The sequence below is a fragment of the Phyllobates terribilis genome, unplaced genomic scaffold, assembly GCF_046119375.1.
Source record: "Phyllobates terribilis strain yellow unplaced genomic scaffold, ASM4611937v1 Scaffold_971__1_contigs__length_502685, whole genome shotgun sequence".
NCBI lineage: Eukaryota > Metazoa > Chordata > Amphibia > Anura > Dendrobatidae > Phyllobates > Phyllobates terribilis.
This window is the reverse complement of record NW_027363731.1, coordinates 1-23,029: the sequence shown is the minus strand read 5'-3', so window position 1 is coordinate 23,029 and position 23,029 is coordinate 1. Positions and strand designations below refer to the sequence as shown.

Sequence of the window (23,029 nt, the reverse complement as noted above, 5' to 3'; positions counted from 1 at the left end):
CTGAATGGAAAAGAGCTGTGACTCTCTAGCCAAGATAGTGGCAAAATCAGTTAAGGAAACAAGGTACCAGTGCCCCATGTGACAATCAAACTCACGACCTTCAGATTACGAGACTGACGCGCTACCTGCTGCACTAACGAGGCAAGATGCATGTAATAATCTGCGGAAGTTGCTTGTGCAAAGCAGTACACCTCTTTTTTTTCATATTGTAAGTGAGCTGGCAGTACATCTTCTCCTGTATGGTCTAGCGGTTAGGATTCCTGGTTTTCACCCAGGTGGCCTGGGTTCGACTCCCGCTATGGAAACGCATCCTTTACTACACCGTTGCCAACATTCAAAGACTGATGTGAGTTTTTAAAACAAACATATTTCAGGTAGGATTTGTTTTTTTCAGGCAAAAATGCTGAACGCCCGCGTTTTGGCACTTCATTCTGACCCTTCACGCAAGATTCAATTTGGATTCGTAGCTCAACTCATTCTCAACCACCCCTTTTTACACCAAAGTGTCAAGAGACTCAACAACTCATGGGTCCTGTAAGTTATTTGGATTCCCATTTCCTTTCTAATGGAAAACGTTGTAGAATTGAATGGAAAAGTTCTAAGTTGGTGACAAAATCTCTCGAGAAAAGGAGGGAACAGTGCCCCGTGTGAGGCTCAAACTCACAACCTTCAGATTATGAGACTGACGCACTACCTACTGCGCTAACGAAGCAAGCTGCACCTGCAGATCTGCAGAAGTTTATTGTGCATAGCAGAAAACTTATTTTTTTCATAATGTCACTGAGACGTTAGCGCATCTTTTCCCATATGGTCTAGCGGTTAGGATTCCTGGTTCTCACCCAGGTGGCCCGGGTTCGACTCCCGGTATGGGAATGCACCTTTATCTTAGCTACTGCCACCAGTCAAAGACTGACGCGTGTTTTTCAATCAAAAATGTTTCTGGTAGATTTTCACTTTGCAACAAAAATACTTAACATTGGCGATGCATTATGACTTTCGCAAAAGATTTCCTTTTGTTTCATAGCTTAAGCCTTTTTCAACTACACAGTTTTACACAAAAGTGTCAAGGGACTCAACAAGCCATGTGTCCTGTCTGTCAATAGGGCTCCCATGTTCTTTCTAATCGGAAACAGTTTAGAACTGAATTGGAAAGTTCAGAGTTAGTGACAAAATCTCTTGAGAAAAAGAGGATGGCACTTGTGAGCAAAAAACTCATGATCTTCAAATTATTCAACTGACGTGCCAAAAACCTTGACCATGAAGCGTGTTTTAGCTCTTGTAATGTTGATGTTTTGTATTCAAAGCAAAACACTCTTTTTTTTTTTACACCTGTCTTGCTGTTTACTGTACTGCTTACACCATGTGGAGAAAGACTTAGTTAGTATTCCTGGTTGACTGGTTCAATTCCTGCTATGGGAGAGACTTTTTTTTGGGACTAGTGTCCACATTCCAAAGCCGACACGTGCCTTGCAGACAGAATCAGTTTAGGTTGGAACTGCTCTTTGCAGCCAAAAATGCAGACCACCAGATTTTTTGGATATTTATTTGCACAAAAGCTTATTTGATGTCATATCTCAAACCATTCATATCTCTCACTTTTAATTCCTGGGTGTTAAGGGACTCAACAAGCCTTTATCCCTGTCTGTCATTGGAGCTCCCCTTCCATCAATTGGTGATGTTTTGCTACTGAATGGAAAAGAGCTGTGACTCTCTAGCCAAGATAGTGGCAAAATCAGTTAAGGAAACAAGGTATCAGTGCCCCATGTGAGAATCAAACTCACGACCTTCAGATTACGAGACTGACGCGCTACCTGCTGCACTAACGAGGCAAGATGCATGTAATAATCTGCGGAAGTTGCTTGTGCAAAGCAGTACACCTCTTTTTTTTCATATTGTAAGTGAGCTGGCAGTACATCTTCTCCCGTATGGTCTAGTGGTTAGGATTCCTGGTTTTCACCCAGGTGGCCTGGGTTTGACTCCCGGTATGGAAACGCATCCTTTTCTACACCGTTGCCAACATTCAAAGACTGACGTGTGTTTTTAAAACAAACGTATTTCAGGTAGGATTTGTTTTTTTCAGGCAAAAATGCTGAACGCCCGCGTTTTGGCACTTCATTCTGACCCTTCACGCAAGATTCAATTTGGATTCGTAGTTCAACTCATTCTCAACCACCCCTTTTTACACCAAAGTGTCAAGAGACTCAACAACTCATGGGTCCTGTAAGTTATTTGGATTCCCATTTCCTTTCTAATGGAAAACGTTGTAGAATTGAATGGAAAAGTTCTAAGTTGGTGACAAAATCTCTCGAGAAAAGGAGGGAACAGTGCCCCGTGTGAGGCTCAAACTCACAACCTTCAGATTACGAGACTGACGCACTACCTACTGCGCTAACGAAGCAAGTTGCACCTGCAGATCTGCAGAAGTTTATTGTGCATAGCAGAAAACTTATTTTTTTCATAATGTCACTGAGATGTTAGCGCATCTTTTCCCATATGGTCTAGCGGTTAGGATTCCTGGTTCTCACCCAAGTGGCCCGGGTTCGACTCCCGGTATGGGAATGCACCTTTATCTTAGCTACTGCCACCAGTCAAAGACTGACGCGTGTTTTTCAATCAAAAATGTTTCTGGTAGATTTTCACTTTGCAACAAAAATACTTAACATTGGCGATGCATTATGACTTTCGCAAAAGATTTCCTTTTGTTTCATAGCTTAAGCCTTTTTCAACTACACAGTTTTACACAAAAGTGTCAAGGGACTCAACAAGCCATGTGTCCTGTCTGTCATTAGGGCTCCCATGTTCTTTCTAATCGGAAACAGTTTAGAACTGAATTGGAAAGTTCAGAGTTAGTGACAAAATCTCTTGAGAAAAAGAGGATGGCACTTGTGAGCAAAAAACTCATGATCTTCAAATTATTCAACTGACGTGCCAAAAACCTTGACCATGAAGCGTGTTTTAGCTCTTGTAATGTTGATGTTTTCTATTCAAAGCAAAACACTCTTTTTTTTTTACACCTGTCTTGCTGTTTACTGTACTGCTTACACCATGTGGAGAAAGACTTAGTTAGTATTCCTGGTTGACTGGTTCAATTCCTGCTATGGGAGAGACTTTTTTTTGGGACTAGTGTCCACATTCCAAAGCCGACACGTGCCTTGCAGACAGAATCAGTTTAGGTTGGAACTGCTCTTTGCAGCCAAAAATGCAGACCACCAGATTTTTTGGATATTTATTTGCACAAAAGCTTATTTGATGTCATATCTCAAACCATTCATATCTCTCACTTTTAATTCCTGGGTGTTAAGGGACTCAACAAGCCTTTATCCCTGTCTGTCATTGGAGCTCCCCTTCCATCAATTGGTGATGTTTTGTTACTGAATGGAAAAGAGCTGTGACTCTCTAGCCAAGATAGTGGCAAAATCAGTTAAGGAAACAAGGTACCAGTGCCCCATGTGACAATCAAACTCACGACCTTCAGATTACGAGACTGACGCGCTACCTGCTGCGCTAACGAGGCAAGATGCATGTAATAATCTGCGGAAGTTGCTTGTGCAAAGCAGTACACCTCTTTTTTTTCATATTGTAAGTGAGCTGGCAGTACATCTTCTCCTGTATGGTCTAGCGGTTAGGATTCCTGGTTTTCACCCAGGTGGCCTGCGTTCGACTCCCGGTATGGAAACGCATCCTTTACTACACCGTTGCCAACATTCAAAGACTGATGTGAGTTTTTAAAACAAACATATTTCAGGTAGGATTTGTTTTTTTCAGGCAAAAATGCTGAACGCCCGCGTTTTGGCACTTCATTCTGACCCTTCACGCAAGATTCAATTTGGATTCGTAGCTCAACTCATTCTCAACCACCCCTTTTTACACCAAAGTGTCAAGAGACTCAACAACTCATGGGTCCTGTAAGTTATTTGGATTCCCATTTCCTTTCTAATGGAAAACGTTGTAGAATTGAATGGAAAAGTTCTAAGTTGGTGACAAAATCTCTCGAGAAAAGGAGGGAACAGTGCCCCGTGTGAGGCTCAAACTCACAACCTTCAGATTATGAGACTGACGCACTACCTACTGCGCTAACGAAGCAAGTTGCACCTGCAGATCTGCAGAAGTTTATTGTGCATAGCAGAAAACTTATTTTTTTCATAATGTCACTGAGACGTTAGCGCATCTTTTCCCATATGGTCTAGCGGTTAGGATTCCTGGTTCTCACCCAGGTGGCCCGGGTTCGACTCCCGGTATGGGAATGCACCTTTATCTTAGCTACTGCCACCAGTCAAAGACTGACGCGTGTTTTTCAATCAAAAATGTTTCTGGTAGATTTTCAATTTGCAACAAAAATACTTAACATTGGCGATGCATTATGACTTTCGCAAAAGATTTCCTTTTGTTTCATAGCTTAAGCCTTTTTCAACTACACAGTTTTACACAAAAGTGTCAAGGGACTCAACAAGCCATGTGTCCTGTCTGTCATTAGGGCTCCCATGTTCTTTCTAATCGGAAACAGTTTAGAACTGAATTGGAAAGTTCAGAGTTAGTGACAAAATCTCTTGAGAAAAAGAGGATGGCACTTGTGAGCAAAAAACTCATGATCTTCAAATTATTCAACTGACGTGCCAAAAACCTTGACCATGAAGCGTGTTTTAGCTCTTGTAATGTTGATGTTTTGTATTCAAAGCAAAACACTCTTTTTTTTTTACACCTGTCTTGCTGTTTACTGTACTGCTTACACCATGTGGAGAAAGACTTAGTTAGTATTCCTGGTTGACTGGTTCAATTCCTGCTATGGGAGAGACTTTTTTTTGGGACTAGTGTCCACATTCCAAAGCCGACACGTGCCTTGCAGATAGAATCAGTTTAGGTTGGAACTGCTCTTTGCAGCCAAAAATGCAGACCACCAGATTTTTTGGATATTTATTTGCACAAAAGCTTATTTGATGTCATATCTCAAACCATTCATATCTCTCACTTTTAATTCCTGGGTGTTAAGGGACTCAACAAGCCTTTATCCCTGTCTGTCATTGGAGCTCCCCTTCCATTAATTGGTGATGTTTTGCTACTGAATGGAAAAGAGCTGTGACTCTCTAGCCAAGATAGTGGCAAAATCAGTTAAGGAAACAAGGTATCAGTGCCCCATGTGAGAATCAAACTCACGACCTTCAGATTACGAGACTGACGCGCTACCTGCTGCACTAACGAGGCAAGATGCATGTAATAATCTGCGGAAGTTGCTTGTGCAAAGCAGTACACCTCTTTTTTTTCATATTGTAAGTGAGCTGGCAGTACATCTTCTCCCGTATGGTCTAGTGGTTAGGATTCCTGGTTTTCACCCAGGTGGCCTGGGTTTGACTCCCGGTATGGAAACGCATCCTTTTCTACACCGTTGCCAACATTCAAAGACTGACGTGTGTTTTTAAAACAAACGTATTTCAGGTAGGATTTGTTTTTTTCAGGCAAAAATGCTGAACGCCCGCGTTTTGGCACTTCATTCTGACCCTTCACGCAAGATTCAATTTGGATTCGTAGTTCAACTCATTCTCAACCACCCCTTTTTACACCAAAGTGTCAAGAGACTCAACAACTCATGGGTCCTGTAAGTTATTTGGATTCCCATTTCCTTTCTAATGGAAAACGTTGTAGAATTGAATGGAAAAGTTCTAAGTTGGTGACAAAATCTCTCGAGAAAAGGAGGGAACAGTGCCCAGTGTGAGGCTCAAACTCACAACCTTCAGATTACGAGACTGACGCACTACCTACTGCGCTAACGAAGCAAGTTGCACCTGCAGATCTGCAGAAGTTTATTGTGCATAGCAGAAAACTTATTTTTTTCATAATGTCACTGAGACGTTAGCGCATCTTTTCCCATATGGTCTAGCGGTTAGGATTCCTGGTTCTCACCCAGGTGGCCCGGGTTCGACTCCCGGTATGGGAATGCACCTTTATCTTAGCTACTGCCACCAGTCAAAGACTGACGCGTGTTTTTCAATCAAAAATGTTTCTGGTAGATTTTCAATTTGCAACAAAAATACTTAACATTGGCGATGCATTATGACTTTCGCAAAAGATTTCCTTTTGTTTCATAGCTTAAGCCTTTTTCAACTACACAGTTTTACACAAAAGTGTCAAGGGACTCAACAAGCCATGTGTCCTGTCTGTCATTAGGGCTCCCATGTTCTTTCTAATCGGAAACAGTTTAGAACTGAATTGGAAAGTTCAGAGTTAGTGACAAAATCTCTTGAGAAAAAGAGGATGGCACTTGTGAGCAAAAAACTCATGATCTTCAAATTATTCAACTGACGTGCCAAAAACCTTGACCATGAAGCGTGTTTTAGCTCTTGTAATGTTGATGTTTTGTATTCAAAGCAAAACACTCTTTTTTTTTTACACCTGTCTTGCTGTTTACTGTACTGCTTACACCATGTGGAGAAAGACTTAGTTAGTATTCCTGGTTGACTGGTTCAATTCCTGCTATGGGAGAGACTTTTTTTTGGGACTAGTGTCCACATTCCAAAGCCGACACGTGCCTTGCAGACAGAATCAGTTTAGGTTGGAACTGCTCTTTGCAGCCAAAAATGCAGACCACCAGATTTTTTGGATATTTATTTGCACAAAAGCTTATTTGATGTCATATCTCAAACCATTCATATCTCTCACTTTTAATTCCTGGGTGTTAAGGGACTCAACAAGCCTTTATCCCTGTCTGTCATTGGAGCTCCCCTTCCATCAATTGGTGATGTTTTGTTACTGAATGGAAAAGAGCTGTGACTCTCTAGCCAAGATAGTGGCAAAATCAGTTAAGGAAACAAGGTACCAGTGCCCCATGTGACAATCAAACTCACGACCTTCAGATTACGAGACTGACGCGCTACCTGCTGCGCTAACGAGGCAAGATGCATGTAATAATCTGCGGAAGTTGCTTGTGCAAAGCAGTACACCTCTTTTTTTTCATATTGTAAGTGAGCTGGCAGTACATCTTCTCCTGTATGGTCTAGCGGTTAGGATTCCTGGTTTTCACCCAGGTGGCCTGGGTTCGACTCCCGGTATGGAAACGCATCCTTTACTACACCGTTGCCAACATTCAAAGACTGATGTGAGTTTTTAAAACAAACATATTTCAGGTAGGATTTGTTTTTTTCAGGCAAAAATGCTGAACGCCCGCGTTTTGGCACTTCATTCTGACCCTTCACGCAAGATTCAATTTGGATTCGTAGCTCAACTCATTCTCAACCACCCCTTTTTACACCAAAGTGTCAAAAGACTCAACAACTCATGGGTCCTGTAAGTTATTTGGATTCCCATTTCCTTTCTAATGGAAAACGTTGTAGAATTGAATGGAAAAGTTCTAAGTTGGTGACAAAATCTCTCGAGAAAAGGAGGGAACAGTGCCCCGTGTGAGGCTCAAACTCACAACCTTCAGATTATGAGACTGACGCACTACCTACTGCGCTAACGAAGCAAGTTGCACCTGCAGATCTGCAGAAGTTTATTGTGCATAGCAGAAAACTTATTTTTTTCATAATGTCACTGAGACGTTAGCGCATCTTTTCCCATATGGTCTAGCGGTTAGGATTCCTGGTTCTCACCCAGGTGGCCCGGGTTCGACTCCCGGTATGGGAATGCACCTTTATCTTAGCTACTGCCACCAGTCAAAGACTGACGCGTGTTTTTCAATCAAAAATGTTTCTGGTAGATTTTCACTTTGCAACAAAAATACTTAACATTGGCGATGCATTATGACTTTCGCAAAAGATTTCCTTTTGTTTCATAGCTTAAGCCTTTTTCAACTACACAGTTTTACACAAAAGTGTCAAGGGACTCAACAAGCCATGTGTCCTGTCTGTCATTAGGGCTCCCATGTTCTTTCTAATCGGAAACAGTTTAGAACTGAATTGGAAAGTTCAGAGTTAGTGACAAAATCTCTTGAGAAAAAGAGGATGGCACTTGTGAGCAAAAAACTCATGATCTTCAAATTATTCAACTGACGTGCCAAAAACCTTGACCATGAAGCGTGTTTTAGCTCTTGTAATGTTGATGTTTTGTATTCAAAGCAAAACACTCTTTTTTTTTTACACCTGTCTTGCTGTTTACTGTACTGCTTACACCATGTGGAGAAAGACTTAGTTAGTATTCCTGGTTGACTGGTTCAATTCCTGCTATGGGAGAGACTTTTTTTTGGGACTAGTGTCCACATTCCAAAGCCGACACGTGCCTTGCAGACAGAATCAGTTTAGGTTGGAACTGCTCTTTGCAGCCAAAAATGCAGACCACCAGATTTTTTGGATATTTATTTGCACAAAAGCTTATTTGATGTCATATCTCAAACCATTCATATCTCTCACTTTTAATTCCTGGGTGTTAAGGGACTCAACAAGCCTTTATCCCTGTCTGTCATTGGAGCTCCCCTTCCATCAATTGGTGATGTTTTGTTACTGAATGGAAAAGAGCTGTGACTCTCTAGCCAAGATAGTGGCAAAATCAGTTAAGGAAACAAGGTACCAGTGCCCCATGTGACAATCAAACTCACGACCTTCAGATTACGAGACTGACGCGCTACCTGCTGCGCTAACGAGGCAAGATGCATGTAATAATCTGCGGAAGTTGCTTGTGCAAAGCAGTACACCTCTTTTTTTTCAAATTGTAAGTGAGCTGGCAGTACATCTTCTCCTGTATGGTCTAGCGGTTAGGATTCCTGGTTTTCACCCAGGTGGCCTGGGTTCGACTCCCGGTATGGAAACGCATCCTTTACTACACCGTTGCCAACATTCAAAGACTGATGTGAGTGTTTAAAACAAACATATTTCAGGTAGGATTTGTTTTTTTCAGGCAAAAATGCTGAACGCCCGCGTTTTGGCACTTCATTCTGACCCTTCACGCAAGATTCAATTTGGATTCGTAGCTCAACTCATTCTCAACCACCCCTTTTTACACCAAAGTGTCAAGAGACTCAACAACTCATGGGTCCTGTAAGTTATTTGGATTCCCATTTCCTTTCTAATGGAAAACGTTGTAGAATTGAATGGAAAAGTTCTAAGTTGGTGACAAAATCTCTCGAGAAAAGGAGGGAACAGTACCCCGTGTGAGGCTCAAACTCACAACCTTCAGATTATGAGACTGACGCACTACCTACTGCGCTAACGAAGCAAGTTGCACCTGCAGATCTGCAGAAGTTTATTGTGCATAGCAGAAAACTTATTTTTTTCATAATGTCACTGAGACGTTAGCGCATCTTTTCCCATATGGTCTAGCGGTTAGGATTCCTGGTTCTCACCCAGGTGGCCCGGGTTCGACTCCCGGTATGGGAATGCACCTTTATCTTAGCTACTGCCACCAGTCAAAGACTGACGCGTGTTTTTCAATCAAAAATGTTTCTGGTAGATTTTCACTTTGCAACAAAAATACTTAACATTGGCGATGCATTATGACTTTCGCAAAAGATTTCCTTTTGTTTCATAGCTTAAGCCTTTTTCAACTACACAGTTTTACACAAAAGTGTCAAGGGACTCAACAAGCCATGTGTCCTGTCTGTCATTAGGGCTCCCATGTTCTTTCTAATCGGAAACAGTTTAGAACTGAATTGGAAAGTTCAGAGTTAGTGACAAAATCTCTTGAGAAAAAGAGGATGGCACTTGTGAGCAAAAAACTCATGATCTTCAAATTATTCAACTGACGTGCCAAAAACCTTGACCATGAAGCGTGTTTTAGCTCTTGTAATGTTGATGTTTTGTATTCAAAGCAAAACACTCTTTTTTTTTTACACCTGTCTTGCTGTTTACTGTACTGCTTACACCATGTGGAGAAAGACTTAGTTAGTATTCCTGGTTGACTGGTTCAATTCCTGCTATGGGAGAGACTTTTTTTTGGGACTAGTGTCCACATTCCAAAGCCGACACGTGCCTTCCAGACAGAATCAGTTTAGGTTGGAACTGCTCTTTGCAGCCAAAAATGCAGACCACCAGATTTTTTGGATATTTATTTGCACAAAAGCTTATTTGATGTCATATCTCAAACCATTCATATCTCTCACTTTTAATTCCTGGGTGTTAAGGGACTCAACAAGCCTTTATCCCTGTCTGTCATTGGAGCTCCCCTTCCATCAATTGGTGATGTTTTGTTACTGAATGGAAAAGAGCTGTGACTCTCTAGCCAAGATAGTGGCAAAATCAGTTAAGGAAACAAGGTACCAGTGCCCCATGTGACAATCAAACTCACGACCTTCAGATTACGAGACTGACGCGCTACCTGCTGCGCTAACGAGGCAAGATGCATGTAATAATCTGCGGAAGTTGCTTGTGCAAAGCAGTACACCTCTTTTTTTTCAAATTGTAAGTGAGCTGGCAGTACATCTTCTCCTGTATGGTCTAGCGGTTAGGATTCCTGGTTTTCACCCAGGTGGCCTGGGTTCGACTCCCGGTATGGAAACGCATCCTTTACTACACCGTTGCCAACATTCAAAGACTGATGTGAGTTTTTAAAACAAACATATTTCAGGTAGGATTTGTTTTTTTCAGGCAAAAATGCTGAACGCCCGCGTTTTGGCACTTCATTCTGACCCTTCACGCAAGATTCAATTTGGATTCGTAGCTCAACTCATTCTCAACCACCCCTTTTTACACCAAAGTGTCAAGAGACTCAACAACTCATGGGTCCTGTAAGTTATTTGGATTCCCATTTCCTTTCTAATGGAAAACGTTGTAGAATTGAATGGAAAAGTTCTAAGTTGGTGACAAAATCTCTCGAGAAAAGGAGGGAACAGTACCCCGTGTGAGGCTCAAACTCACAACCTTCAGATTATGAGACTGACGCACTACCTACTGCGCTAACGAAGCAAGTTGCACCTGCAGATCTGCAGAAGTTTATTGTGCATAGCAGAAAACTTATTTTTTTCATAATGTCACTGAGACGTTAGCGCATCTTTTCCCATATGGTCTAGCGGTTAGGATTCCTGGTTCTCACCCAGGTGGCCCGGGTTCGACTCCCGGTATGGGAATGCACCTTTATCTTAGCTACTGCCACCAGTCAAAGACTGACGCGTGTTTTTCAATCAAAAATGTTTCTGGTAGATTTTCACTTTGCAACAAAAATACTTAACATTGGCGATGCATTATGACTTTCGCAAAAGATTTCCTTTTGTTTCATAGCTTAAGCCTTTTTCAACTACACAGTTTTACACAAAAGTGTCAAGGGACTCAACAAGCCATGTGTCCTGTCTGTCATTAGGGCTCCCATGTTCTTTCTAATCGGAAACAGTTTAGAACTGAATTGGAAAGTTCAGAGTTAGTGACAAAATCTCTTGAGAAAAAGAGGATGGCACTTGTGAGCAAAAAACTCATGATCTTCAAATTATTCAACTGACGTGCCAAAAACCTTGACCATGAAGCGTGTTTTAGCTCTTGTAATGTTGATGTTTTGTATTCAAAGCAAAACACTCTTTTTTTTTTACACCTGTCTTGCTGTTTACTGTACTGCTTACACCATGTGGAGAAAGACTTAGTTAGTATTCCTGGTTGACTGGTTCAATTCCTGCTATGGGAGAGACTTTTTTTTGGGACTAGTGTCCACATTCCAAAGCCGACACGTGCCTTGCAGACAGAATCAGTTTAGGTTGGAACTGCTCTTTGCAGCCAAAAATGCAGACCACCAGATTTTTTGGATATTTATTTGCACAAAAGCTTATTTGATGTCATATCTCAAACCATTCATATCTCTCACTTTTAATTCCTGGGTGTTAAGGGACTCAACAAGCCTTTATCCCTGTCTGTCATTGGAGCTCCCCTTCCATCAATTGGTGATGTTTTGTTACTGAATGGAAAAGAGCTGTGACTCTCTAGCCAAGATAGTGGCAAAATCAGTTAAGGAAACAAGGTACCAGTGCCCCATGTGACAATCAAACTCACGACCTTCAGATTACGAGACTGACGCGCTACCTGCTGCGCTAACGAGGCAAGATGCATGTAATAATCTGCGGAAGTTGCTTGTGCAAAGCAGTACACCTCTTTTTTTTCAAATTGTAAGTGAGCTGGCAGTACATCTTCTCCTGTATGGTCTAGCGGTTAGGATTCCTGGTTTTCACCCAGGTGGCCTGGGTTCGACTCCCGGTATGGAAACGCATCCTTTACTACACCGTTGCCAACATTCAAAGACTGATGTGAGTGTTTAAAACAAACATATTTCAGGTAGGATTTGTTTTTTTCAGGCAAAAATGCTGAACGCCCGCGTTTTGGCACTTCATTCTGACCCTTCACGCAAGATTCAATTTGGATTCGTAGCTCAACTCATTCTCAACCACCCCTTTTTACACCAAAGTGTCAAGAGACTCAACAACTCATGGGTCCTGTAAGTTATTTGGATTCCCATTTCCTTTCTAATGGAAAACGTTGTAGAATTGAATGGAAAAGTTCTAAGTTGGTGACAAAATCTCTCGAGAAAAGGAGGGAACAGTACCCCGTGTGAGGCTCAAACTCACAACCTTCAGATTATGAGACTGACGCACTACCTACTGCGCTAACGAAGCAAGTTGCACCTGCAGATCTGCAGAAGTTTATTGTGCATAGCAGAAAACTTATTTTTTTCATAATGTCACTGAGACGTTAGCGCATCTTTTCCCATATGGTCTAGCGGTTAGGATTCCTGGTTCTCACCCAGGTGGCCCGGGTTCGACTCCCGGTATGGGAATGCACCTTTATCTTAGCTACTGCCACCAGTCAAAGACTGACGCGTGTTTTTCAATCAAAAATGTTTCTGGTAGATTTTCACTTTGCAACAAAAATACTTAACATTGGCGATGCATTATGACTTTCGCAAAAGATTTCCTTTTGTTTCATAGCTTAAGCCTTTTTCAACTACACAGTTTTACACAAAAGTGTCAAGGGACTCAACAAGCCATGTGTCCTGTCTGTCATTAGGGCTCCCATGTTCTTTCTAATCGGAAACAGTTTAGAACTGAATTGGAAAGTTCAGAGTTAGTGACAAAATCTCTTGAGAAAAAGAGGATGGCACTTGTGAGCAAAAAACTCATGATCTTCAAATTATTCAACTGACGTGCCAAAAACCTTGACCATGAAGCGTGTTTTAGCTCTTGTAATGTTGATGTTTTGTATTCAAAGCAAAACACTCTTTTTTTTTTACACCTGTCTTGCTGTTTACTGTACTGCTTACACCATGTGGAGAAAGACTTAGTTAGTATTCCTGGTTGACTGGTTCAATTCCTGCTATGGGAGAGACTTTTTTTTGGGACTAGTGTCCACATTCCAAAGCCGACACGTGCCTTCCAGACAGAATCAGTTTAGGTTGGAACTGCTCTTTGCAGCCAAAAATGCAGACCACCAGATTTTTTGGATATTTATTTGCACAAAAGCTTATTTGATGTCATATCTCAAACCATTCATATCTCTCACTTTTAATTCCTGGGTGTTAAGGGACTCAACAAGCCTTTATCCCTGTCTGTCATTGGAGCTCCCCTTCCATCAATTGGTGATGTTTTGTTACTGAATGGAAAAGAGCTGTGACTCTCTAGCCAAGATAGTGGCAAAATCAGTTAAGGAAACAAGGTACCAGTGCCCCATGTGACAATCAAACTCACGACCTTCAGATTACGAGACTGACGCGCTACCTGCTGCGCTAACGAGGCAAGATGCATGTAATAATCTGCGGAAGTTGCTTGTGCAAAGCAGTACACCTCTTTTTTTTCAAATTGTAAGTGAGCTGGCAGTACATCTTCTCCTGTATGGTCTAGCGGTTAGGATTCCTGGTTTTCACCCAGGTGGCCTGGGTTCGACTCCCGGTATGGAAACGCATCCTTTACTACACCGTTGCCAACATTCAAAGACTGATGTGAGTTTTTAAAACAAACATATTTCAGGTAGGATTTGTTTTTTTCAGGCAAAAATGCTGAACGCCCGCGTTTTGGCACTTCATTCTGACCCTTCACGCAAGATTCAATTTGGATTCGTAGCTCAACTCATTCTCAACCACCCCTTTTTACACCAAAGTGTCAAGAGACTCAACAACTCATGGGTCCTGTAAGTTATTTGGATTCCCATTTCCTTTCTAATGGAAAACGTTGTAGAATTGAATGGAAAAGTTCTAAGTTGGTGACAAAATCTCTCGAGAAAAGGAGGGAACAGTACCCCGTGTGAGGCTCAAACTCACAACCTTCAGATTATGAGACTGACGCACTACCTACTGCGCTAACGAAGCAAGTTGCACCTGCAGATCTGCAGAAGTTTATTGTGCATAGCAGAAAACTTATTTTTTTCATAATGTCACTGAGACGTTAGCGCATCTTTTCCCATATGGTCTAGCGGTTAGGATTCCTGGTTCTCACCCAGGTGGCCCGGGTTCGACTCCCGGTATGGGAATGCACCTTTATCTTAGCTACTGCCACCAGTCAAAGACTGACGCGTGTTTTTCAATCAAAAATGTTTCTGGTAGATTTTCACTTTGCAACAAAAATACTTAACATTGGCGATGCATTATGACTTTCGCAAAAGATTTCCTTTTGTTTCATAGCTTAAGCCTTTTTCAACTACACAGTTTTACACAAAAGTGTCAAGGGACTCAACAAGCCATGTGTCCTGTCTGTCATTAGGGCTCCCATGTTCTTTCTAATCGGAAACAGTTTAGAACTGAATTGGAAAGTTCAGAGTTAGTGACAAAATCTCTTGAGAAAAAGAGGATGGCACTTGTGAGCAAAAAACTCATGATCTTCAAATTATTCAACTGACGTGCCAAAAACCTTGACCATGAAGCGTGTTTTAGCTCTTGTAATGTTGATGTTTTGTATTCAAAGCAAAACACTCTTTTTTTTTTACACCTGTCTTGCTGTTTACTGTACTGCTTACACCATGTGGAGAAAGACTTAGTTAGTATTCCTGGTTGACTGGTTCAATTCCTGCTATGGGAGAGACTTTTTTTTGGGACTAGTGTCCACATTCCAAAGCCGACACGTGCCTTCCAGACAGAATCAGTTTAGGTTGGAACTGCTCTTTGCAGCCAAAAATGCAGACCACCAGATTTTTTGGATATTTATTTGCACAAAAGCTTATTTGATGTCATATCTCAAACCATTCATATCTCTCACTTTTAATTCTTGGGTGTTAAGGGACTCAACAAGCCTTTATCCCTGTCTGTCATTGGAGCTCCCCTTCCATCAATTGGTGATGTTTTGCTACTGAATGGAAAAGAGCTGTGACTCTCTAGCCAAGATAGTGGCAAAATCAGTTAAGGAAACAAGGTATCAGTGCCCCATGTGAGAATCAAACTCACGACCTTCAGATTACGAGACTGACGCGCTACCTGCTGCGCTAACGAGGCAAGATGCATGTAATAATCTGCGGAAGTTGCTTGTGCAAAGCAGTACACCTCTTTTTTTTCATATTGTAAGTGAGCTGGCAGTACATCTTCTCCTGTATGGTCTAGCGGTTAGGATTCCTGGTTTTCACCCAGGTGGCCTGGGTTCGACTCCCGGTATGGAAACGCATCCTTTACTACACCGTTGCCAACATTCAAAGACTGATGTGAGTTTTTAAAACAAACATATTTCAGGTAGGATTTGTTTTTTTCAGGCAAAAATGCTGAACGCCCGCGTTTTGGCACTTCATTCTGACCCTTCACGCAAGATTCAATTTGGATTCGTAGCTCAACTCATTCTCAACCACCCCTTTTTACACCAAAGTGTCAAGAGACTCAACAACTCATGGGTCCTGTAAGTTATTTGGATTCCCATTTCCTTTCTAATGGAAAACGTTGTAGAATTGAATGGAAAAGTTCTAAGTTGGTGACAAAATCTCTCGAGAAAAGGAGGGAACAGTGCCCCGTGTGAGGCTCAAACTCACAACCTTCAGATTATGAGACTGACGCACTACCTACTGCGCTAACGAAGCAAGTTGCACCTGCAGATCTGCAGAAGTTTATTGTGCATAGCAGAAAACTTATTTTTTTCATAATGTCACTGAGACGTTAGCGCATCTTTTCCCATATGGTCTAGCAGTTAGGATTCCTGGTTCTCACCCAGGTGGCCCGGGTTCGACTCCCGGTATGGGAATGCACCTTTATCTTAGCTACTGCCACCAGTCAAAGACTGACGCGTGTTTTTCAATCAAAAATGTTTCTGGTAGATTTTCACTTTGCAACAAAAATACTTAACATTGGCGATGCATTATGACTTTCGCAAAAGATTTCCTTTTGTTTCATAGCTTAAGCCTTTTTCAACTACACAGTTTTACACAAAAGTGTCAAGGGACTCAACAAGCCATGTGTCCTGTCTGTCATTAGGGCTCCCATGTTCTTTCTAATCGGAAACAGTTTAGAACTGAATTGGAAAGTTCAGAGTTAGTGACAAAATCTCTTGAGAAAAAGAGGATGGCACTTGTGAGCAAAAAACTCATGATCTTCAAATTATTCAACTGACGTGCCAAAAACCTTGACCATGAAGCTTGTTTTAGCTCTTGTAATGTTGATGTTTTGTATTCAAAGCAAAACACTCTTTTTTTTTTACACCTGTCTTGCTGTTTACTGTACTGCTTACACCATGTGGAGAAAGACTTAGTTAGTATTCCTGGTTGACTGGTTCAATTCCTGCTATGGGAGAGACTTTTTTTTGGGACTAGTGTCCACATTCCAAAGCCGACACGTGCCTTGCAGACAGAATCAGTTTAGGTTGGAACTGCTCTTTGCAGCCAAAAATGCAGAGCACCAGATTTTTTGGATATTTATTTGCACAAAAGCTTATTTGATGTCATATCTCAAACCATTCATATCTCTCACTTTTAATTCCTGGGTGTTAAGGGACTCAACAAGCCTTTATCCCTGTCTGTCATTGGAGCTCCCCTTCCATCAATTGGTGATGTTTTGTTACTGAATGGAAAAGAGCTGTGACTCTCTAGCCAAGATAGTGGCAAAATCAGTTAAGGAAACAAGGTACCAGTGCCCCATGTGACAATCAAACTCACGACCTTCAGATTACGAGACTGACGCGCTACCTGCTGCGCTAACGAGGCAAGATGCATGTAATAATCTGCGGAAGTTGCTTGTGCAAAGCAGTACACCTCTTTTTTTTCATATTGTAAGTGAGCTGGCAGTACATCTTCTCCTGTATGGTCTAGCGGTTAGGATTCCTGGTTTTCACCCAGGTGGCCTGGGTTCGACTCCCGGTATGGAAACGCATCCTTTACTACACCGTTGCCAACATTCAAAGACTGATGTGAGTTTTTAAAACAAACATATTTCAGGTAGGATTTGTTTTTTTCAGGCAAAAATGCTGAACGCCCGCGTTTTGGCACTTCATTCTGACCCTTCACGCAAGATTCAATTTGGATTCGTAGCTCAACTCATTCTCAACCACCCCTTTTTACACCAAAGTGTCAAGAGACTCAACAACTCATGGGTCCTGTAAGTTATTTGGATTCCCATTTCCTTTCTAATGGAAAACGTTGTAGAATTGAATGGAAAAGTTCTAAGTTGGTGACAAAATCTCTCGAGAAAAGGAGGGAACAGTGCCCCGTGTGAGGCTCAAACTCACAACCTTCAGATTATGAGACTGACGCACTACCTACTGCGCTAACGAAGCAAGTTGCACCTGCAGATCTGCAGAAGTTTATTGTGCATAGCAGAAAACTTATTTTTTTCATAATGTCACTGAGACGTTAGCGCATCTTTTCCCATATGGTCTAGCGGTTAGGATTCCTGGTTCTTACCCAGGTGGCCCGGGTTCGACTCCCGGTATGGGAATGCACCTTTATCTTAGCTACTGCCACCAGTCAAAGACTGACGCGTGTTTTTCAATCAAAAATGTTTCTGGTAGATTTTCACTTTGCAACAAAAATACTTAACATTGGCGATGCATTATGACTTTCGCAAAAGATTTCCTTTTGTTTCATAGCTTAAGCCTTTTTCAACTACACAGTTTTACACAAAAGTGTCAAGGGACTCAACAAGCCATGTGTCCTGTCTGTCATTAGGGCTCCCATGTTCTTTCTAATCGGAAACAGTTTAGAACTGAATTGGAAAGTTCAGAGTTAGTGACAAAATCTCTTGAGAAAAAGAGGATGGCACTTGTGAGCAAAAAACTCATGATCTTCAAATTATTCAACTGACGTGCCAAAAACCTTGACCATGAAGCGTGTTTTAGCTCTTGTAATGTTGATGTTTTGTATTCAAAGCAAAACACTCTTTTTTTTTTTACACCTGTCTTGCTGTTTACTGTACTGCTTACACCATGTGGAGAAAGACTTAGTTAGTATTCCTGGTTGACTGGTTCAATTCCTGCTATGGGAGAGACTTTTTTTTGGGACTAGTGTCCACATTCCAAAGCCGACACGTGCCTTGCAGACAGAATCAGTTTAGGTTGGAACTGCTCTTTGCAGCCAAAAATGCAGACCACCAGATTTTTTGGATATTTATTTGCACAAAAGCTTATTTGATGTCATATCTCAAACCATTCATATCTCTCACTTTTAATTCCTGGGTGTTAAGGGACTCAACAAGCCTTTATCCCTGTCTGTCATTGGAGCTCCCCTTCCATCAATTGGTGATGTTTTGTTACTGAATGGAAAAGAGCTGTGACTCTCTAGCCAAGATAGTGGCAAAATCAGTTAAGGAAACAAGGTACCAGTGCCCCATGTGACAATCAAACTCACGACCTTCAGATTACGAGACTGACGCGCTACCTGCTGCGCTAACGAGGCAAGATGCATGTAATAATCTGCGGAAGTTGCTTGTGCAAAGCAGTACACCTCTTTTTTTTCATATTGTAAGTGAGCTGGCAGTACATCTTCTCCTGTATGGTCTAGCGGTTAGGATTCCTGGTTTTCACCCAGGTGGCCTGGGTTCGACTCCCGGTATGGAAACGCATCCTTTACTACACCGTTGCCAACATTCAAAGACTGATGTGAGTTTTTAAAACAAACATATTTCAGGTAGGATTTGTTTTTTTCAGGCAAAAATGCTGAACGCCCGCGTTTTGGCACTTCATTCTGACCCTTCACGCAAGATTCAATTTGGATTCGTAGCTCAACTCATTCTCAACCACCCCTTTTTACACCAAAGTGTCAAGAGACTCAACAACTCATGGGTCCTGTAAGTTATTTGGATTCCCATTTCCTTTCTAATGGAAAACGTTGTAGAATTGAATGGAAAAGTTCTAAGTTGGTGACAAAATCTCTCGAGAAAAGGAGGGAACAGTGCCCCGTGTGAGGCTCAAACTCACAACCTTCAGATTATGAGACTGACGCACTACCTACTGCGCTAACGAAGCAAGTTGCACCCGCAGATCTGCAGAAGTTTATTGTGCATAGCAGAAAACTTATTTTTTTCATAATGTCACTGAGACGTTAGCGCATCTTTTCCCATATGGTCTAGCGGTTAGGATTCCTGGTTCTCACCCAGGTGGCCCGGGTTCGACTCCCGGTATGGGAATGCACCTTTATCTTAGCTACTGCCACCAGTCAAAGACTGACGCGTGTTTTTCAATCAAAAATGTTTCTGGTAGATTTTCACTTTGCAACAAAAATACTTAACATTGGCGATGCATTATGACTTTCGCAAAAGATTTCCTTTTGTTTCATAGCTTAAGCCTTTTTCAACTACACAGTTTTACACAAAAGTGTCAAGGGACTCAACAAGCCATGTGTCCTGTCTGTCATTAGGGCTCCCATGTTCTTTCTAATCGGAAACAGTTTAGAACTGAATTGGAAAGTTCAGAGTTAGTGACAAAATCTCTTGAGAAAAAGAGGATGGCACTTGTGAGCAAAAAACTCATGATCTTCAAATTATTCAACTGACGTGCCAAAAACCTTGACCATGAAGCGTGTTTTAGCTCTTGTAATGTTGATGTTTTGTATTCAAAGCAAAACACTCTTTTTTTTTTTACACCTGTCTTGCTGTTTACTGTACTGCTTACACCATGTGGAGAAAGACTTAGTTAGTATTCCTGGTTGACTGGTTCAATTCCTGCTATGGGAGAGACTTTTTTTTGGGACTAGTGTCCACATTCCAAAGCCGACACGTGCCTTGCAGACAGAATCAGTTTAGGTTGGAACTGCTCTTTGCAGCCAAAAATGCAGACCACCAGATTTTTTGGATATTTATTTGCACAAAAGCTTATTTGATGTCATATCTCAAACCATTCATATCTCTCACTTTTAATTCCTGGGTGTTAAGGGACTCAACAAGCCTTTATCCCTGTCTGTCATTGGAGCTCCCCTTCCATCAATTGGTGATGTTTTGTTACTGAATGGAAAAGAGCTGTGACTCTCTAGCCAAGATAGTGGCAAAATCAGTTAAGGAAACAAGGTACCAGTGCCCCATGTGACAATCAAACTCACGACCTTCAGATTACGAGACTGACGCGCTACCTGCTGCGCTAACGAGGCAAGATGCATGTAATAATCTGCGGAAGTTGCTTGTGCAAAGCAGTACACCTCGTTTTTTTCATATTGTAAGTGAGCTGGCAGTACAGTCATGGCCAAAAGTATTGAGAATGAGACAAATAGTAATTTTTCCAAAGTTTACTGCTTCATTTTTTGTAATGGCAATTTGCATATACTCCTGAATGTCAAAGAGTGATCAGCTTAACAGCAATTACTGTACTTGCAAAGTCAATATTTGCCCAGAAAATGAACTTTAACCCCCAAAACACATTTCAACATCATTGCAGTCCTGCCTTAAAAGGAGCAGCTAACATCGTTTTAGTGATTGATCCATTAACACAGGTGTGGGTGTTGATGAGGACAGGGCTGGCGATCAATCAGTCATGATTAAGTAAGAATGACATCACTGGACACTTTAAAAGGAGGCTGGTTCTTGGTATCATTGTTTCTCTTCAGTTAACCATGGTTATCTCTAAAGAAACACGTGCAGCCATCATTGCACTGCACAAAAATGGCCTAACAGGGAAGAGTATCGCAGCTACAAAGATTGCACCTCAGTCAACAATCTATCGCATCATCAAGAACTTCAAGGAGAGAGCTTCCATTGTTGTCAAAAAGGCTCCAGGGAGCCCAAGAAAGACCAGCATGTGCCAGGACCGTATCTTAAAACTGTTTCAGCTGTGGGATCGGACTACCAGCAGTGCCGAGCTTGCTCAGGAATGGCAGCAGGCTGGTGTGAGTGCTTCAGCACGCACTGTGAGGCGGAGACTCTTTGAGCAAGGGCTGGTTTCAAGGAGGGCAGCAAAGAAGCCACTTCTCTCCAGAAAAAACATCAGGGACCGACTGATATTCTGCAAAAGGTACAGGGAGTGGACTGCTGAGGACTGGGGCAAAGTCATTTTCTCTGATGAATCCCCTTTTCGATTGTTTGGGACATCTGGAAAACAGCTTATTCGGAGAAGAACAGGTGAGCGCTACCACCAGTCTTGTCTCATGCCAACTGTAAAGCATCCTGAAACCATTCATGTGTGGGGTTGCTTCTCAGCCAAGGGAATCAGCTCACTCACAGTCTTGCCTAAAAACACAGCCATGAATAAAGAATGGTACCAGAATGTCCTCCAAGAGCAACTTCTCCCAACCGTCCAAGAGCAGTTTGGCGCCCAACAATGCCTTTTCCAGCATGATGGAGCACCTTGCCATAAAGCAAACGTGATAACTAAATGGCTCATGGAACAAAACATAGAGATTTTGGGTCTATTGCCTGGAAACTCCCCAAATCTTAATCCCATTGAGAACTTGTGGTCAATCATCACGAGACGGGTGGACAAACAAAAACCAACAAATTCTGGCAAAATGCAAGCATTGATTATGCAAGAATGGACTGCTATCAGTCAGGATTTGGTCCAAAAGTTGATTGAGAGCATGCCAGGGAGAATTACAGAGGTCTTGAAGAAGAAGGGGCAACACTGCAAATATTGACTTGCTGCATTAACTCATTCTAACTGTCAATATAACCTATTGGTACTCATAATATGATTGCAATTATATTTCTGTATGTGATATAAACATCAGACAAACACTAATATAAACCAGAATCCAGCAGATCATGTGAAAATATAATTTTGGGGTCATTCTCAAAACTTTTGGCCATGACTGTACATCTTCTCCTGTATGGTCTAGCAGTTAGGATTCCTGGTTTTCACCCAGGTGGCCTGGGTTCGACTCCCGGTATGGAAACGCATCCTTTACTACACCGTTGCCAACATTCAAAGACTGATGTGAGTTTTTAAAACAAACATATTTCAGGTAGGATTTGTTTTTTTCAGGCAAAAATGCTGAACGCCCGCGTTTTGGCACTTCATTCTGACCCTTCACGCAAGATTCAATTTGGATTCGTAGCTCAACTCATTCTCAACCACCCCTTTTTACACCAAAGTGTCAAGAGACTCAACAACTCATGGGTCCTGTAAGTTATTTGGATTCCCATTTCCTTTCTAATGGAAAACGTTGTAGAATTGAATGGAAAAGTTCTAAGTTGGTGACAAAATCTCTCGAGAAAAGGAGGGAACAGTGCCCCGTGTGAGGCTCAAACTCACAACCTTCAGATTATGAGACTGACGCACTACCTACTGCGCTAACGAAGCAAGTTGCACCTGCAGATCTGCAGAAGTTTATTGTGCATAGCAGAAAACTTATTTTTTTCATAATGTCACTGAGACGTTAGCGCATCTTTTCCCATATGGTCTAGCGGTTAGGATTCCTGGTTCTCACCCAGGTGGCCCGGGTTCGACTCCCGGTATGGGAATGCACCTTTATCTTAGCTACTGCCACCAGTCAAAGACTGACGCGTGTTTTTCAATCAAAAATGTTTCTGGTAGATTTTCACTTTGCAACAAAAATACTTAACATTGGCGATGCATTATGACTTTCGCAAAAGATTTCCTTTTGTTTCATAGCTTAAGCCTTTTTCAACTACACAGTTTTACACAAAAGTGTCAAGGGACTCAACAAGCCATGTGTCCTGTCTGTCATTAGGGCTCCCATGTTCTTTCTAATCGGAAACAGTTTAGAACTGAATTGGAAAGTTCAGAGTTAGTGACAAAATCTCTTGAGAAAAAGAGGATGGCACTTGTGAGCAAAAAACTCATGAAAATTATTCAACTGAC

At 41.8% G+C, this 23,029-nt stretch overlaps 21 non-coding genes across 21 annotated transcripts; all 21 read left to right on the top strand.

Annotated features, from left to right (window-relative positions):
• The first annotated feature begins 801 nt into the window (after positions 1-801).
• On the top strand, positions 802-873 carry TRNAE-CUC (transfer RNA glutamic acid (anticodon CUC)). The gene has a single exon. It is a non-coding gene; the product is annotated as a tRNA-Glu (tRNA).
• A 1,046-nt stretch (positions 874-1,919) lies between these two features.
• TRNAE-UUC (transfer RNA glutamic acid (anticodon UUC)) lies at positions 1,920-1,991 on the top strand. Its single transcript has one exon. It is a non-coding gene; the product is annotated as a tRNA-Glu (tRNA).
• Positions 1,992-4,172: 2,181 nt separating this feature from the next.
• On the top strand, positions 4,173-4,244 carry TRNAE-CUC (transfer RNA glutamic acid (anticodon CUC)). The gene has a single exon. It is a non-coding gene; the product is annotated as a tRNA-Glu (tRNA).
• A 1,045-nt stretch (positions 4,245-5,289) lies between these two features.
• On the top strand, positions 5,290-5,361 carry TRNAE-UUC (transfer RNA glutamic acid (anticodon UUC)). Its single transcript has one exon. It is a non-coding gene; the product is annotated as a tRNA-Glu (tRNA).
• Positions 5,362-5,857: 496 nt separating this feature from the next.
• Positions 5,858-5,929, top strand: TRNAE-CUC (transfer RNA glutamic acid (anticodon CUC)). The gene has a single exon. It is a non-coding gene; the product is annotated as a tRNA-Glu (tRNA).
• A 1,045-nt stretch (positions 5,930-6,974) lies between these two features.
• TRNAE-UUC (transfer RNA glutamic acid (anticodon UUC)) lies at positions 6,975-7,046 on the top strand. The gene has a single exon. It is a non-coding gene; the product is annotated as a tRNA-Glu (tRNA).
• Positions 7,047-7,542: 496 nt separating this feature from the next.
• Positions 7,543-7,614, top strand: TRNAE-CUC (transfer RNA glutamic acid (anticodon CUC)). The gene has a single exon. It is a non-coding gene; the product is annotated as a tRNA-Glu (tRNA).
• Positions 7,615-8,659: 1,045 nt separating this feature from the next.
• On the top strand, positions 8,660-8,731 carry TRNAE-UUC (transfer RNA glutamic acid (anticodon UUC)). Its single transcript has one exon. It is a non-coding gene; the product is annotated as a tRNA-Glu (tRNA).
• A 496-nt stretch (positions 8,732-9,227) lies between these two features.
• On the top strand, positions 9,228-9,299 carry TRNAE-CUC (transfer RNA glutamic acid (anticodon CUC)). The gene has a single exon. It is a non-coding gene; the product is annotated as a tRNA-Glu (tRNA).
• Positions 9,300-10,344: 1,045 nt separating this feature from the next.
• On the top strand, positions 10,345-10,416 carry TRNAE-UUC (transfer RNA glutamic acid (anticodon UUC)). Its single transcript has one exon. It is a non-coding gene; the product is annotated as a tRNA-Glu (tRNA).
• A 496-nt stretch (positions 10,417-10,912) lies between these two features.
• Positions 10,913-10,984, top strand: TRNAE-CUC (transfer RNA glutamic acid (anticodon CUC)). The gene has a single exon. It is a non-coding gene; the product is annotated as a tRNA-Glu (tRNA).
• A 1,045-nt stretch (positions 10,985-12,029) lies between these two features.
• On the top strand, positions 12,030-12,101 carry TRNAE-UUC (transfer RNA glutamic acid (anticodon UUC)). The gene has a single exon. It is a non-coding gene; the product is annotated as a tRNA-Glu (tRNA).
• A 496-nt stretch (positions 12,102-12,597) lies between these two features.
• On the top strand, positions 12,598-12,669 carry TRNAE-CUC (transfer RNA glutamic acid (anticodon CUC)). Its single transcript has one exon. It is a non-coding gene; the product is annotated as a tRNA-Glu (tRNA).
• Positions 12,670-13,714: 1,045 nt separating this feature from the next.
• On the top strand, positions 13,715-13,786 carry TRNAE-UUC (transfer RNA glutamic acid (anticodon UUC)). The gene has a single exon. It is a non-coding gene; the product is annotated as a tRNA-Glu (tRNA).
• A 496-nt stretch (positions 13,787-14,282) lies between these two features.
• On the top strand, positions 14,283-14,354 carry TRNAE-CUC (transfer RNA glutamic acid (anticodon CUC)). The gene has a single exon. It is a non-coding gene; the product is annotated as a tRNA-Glu (tRNA).
• Positions 14,355-15,399: 1,045 nt separating this feature from the next.
• TRNAE-UUC (transfer RNA glutamic acid (anticodon UUC)) lies at positions 15,400-15,471 on the top strand. The gene has a single exon. It is a non-coding gene; the product is annotated as a tRNA-Glu (tRNA).
• Positions 15,472-17,084: 1,613 nt separating this feature from the next.
• On the top strand, positions 17,085-17,156 carry TRNAE-UUC (transfer RNA glutamic acid (anticodon UUC)). Its single transcript has one exon. It is a non-coding gene; the product is annotated as a tRNA-Glu (tRNA).
• A 496-nt stretch (positions 17,157-17,652) lies between these two features.
• TRNAK-CUU (transfer RNA lysine (anticodon CUU)) lies at positions 17,653-17,724 on the top strand. Its single transcript has one exon. It is a non-coding gene; the product is annotated as a tRNA-Lys (tRNA).
• A 1,046-nt stretch (positions 17,725-18,770) lies between these two features.
• TRNAE-UUC (transfer RNA glutamic acid (anticodon UUC)) lies at positions 18,771-18,842 on the top strand. The gene has a single exon. It is a non-coding gene; the product is annotated as a tRNA-Glu (tRNA).
• A 496-nt stretch (positions 18,843-19,338) lies between these two features.
• On the top strand, positions 19,339-19,410 carry TRNAE-CUC (transfer RNA glutamic acid (anticodon CUC)). The gene has a single exon. It is a non-coding gene; the product is annotated as a tRNA-Glu (tRNA).
• Positions 19,411-22,596: 3,186 nt separating this feature from the next.
• Positions 22,597-22,668, top strand: TRNAE-CUC (transfer RNA glutamic acid (anticodon CUC)). The gene has a single exon. It is a non-coding gene; the product is annotated as a tRNA-Glu (tRNA).
• The last annotated feature ends 361 nt before the right edge of the window (positions 22,669-23,029 follow it).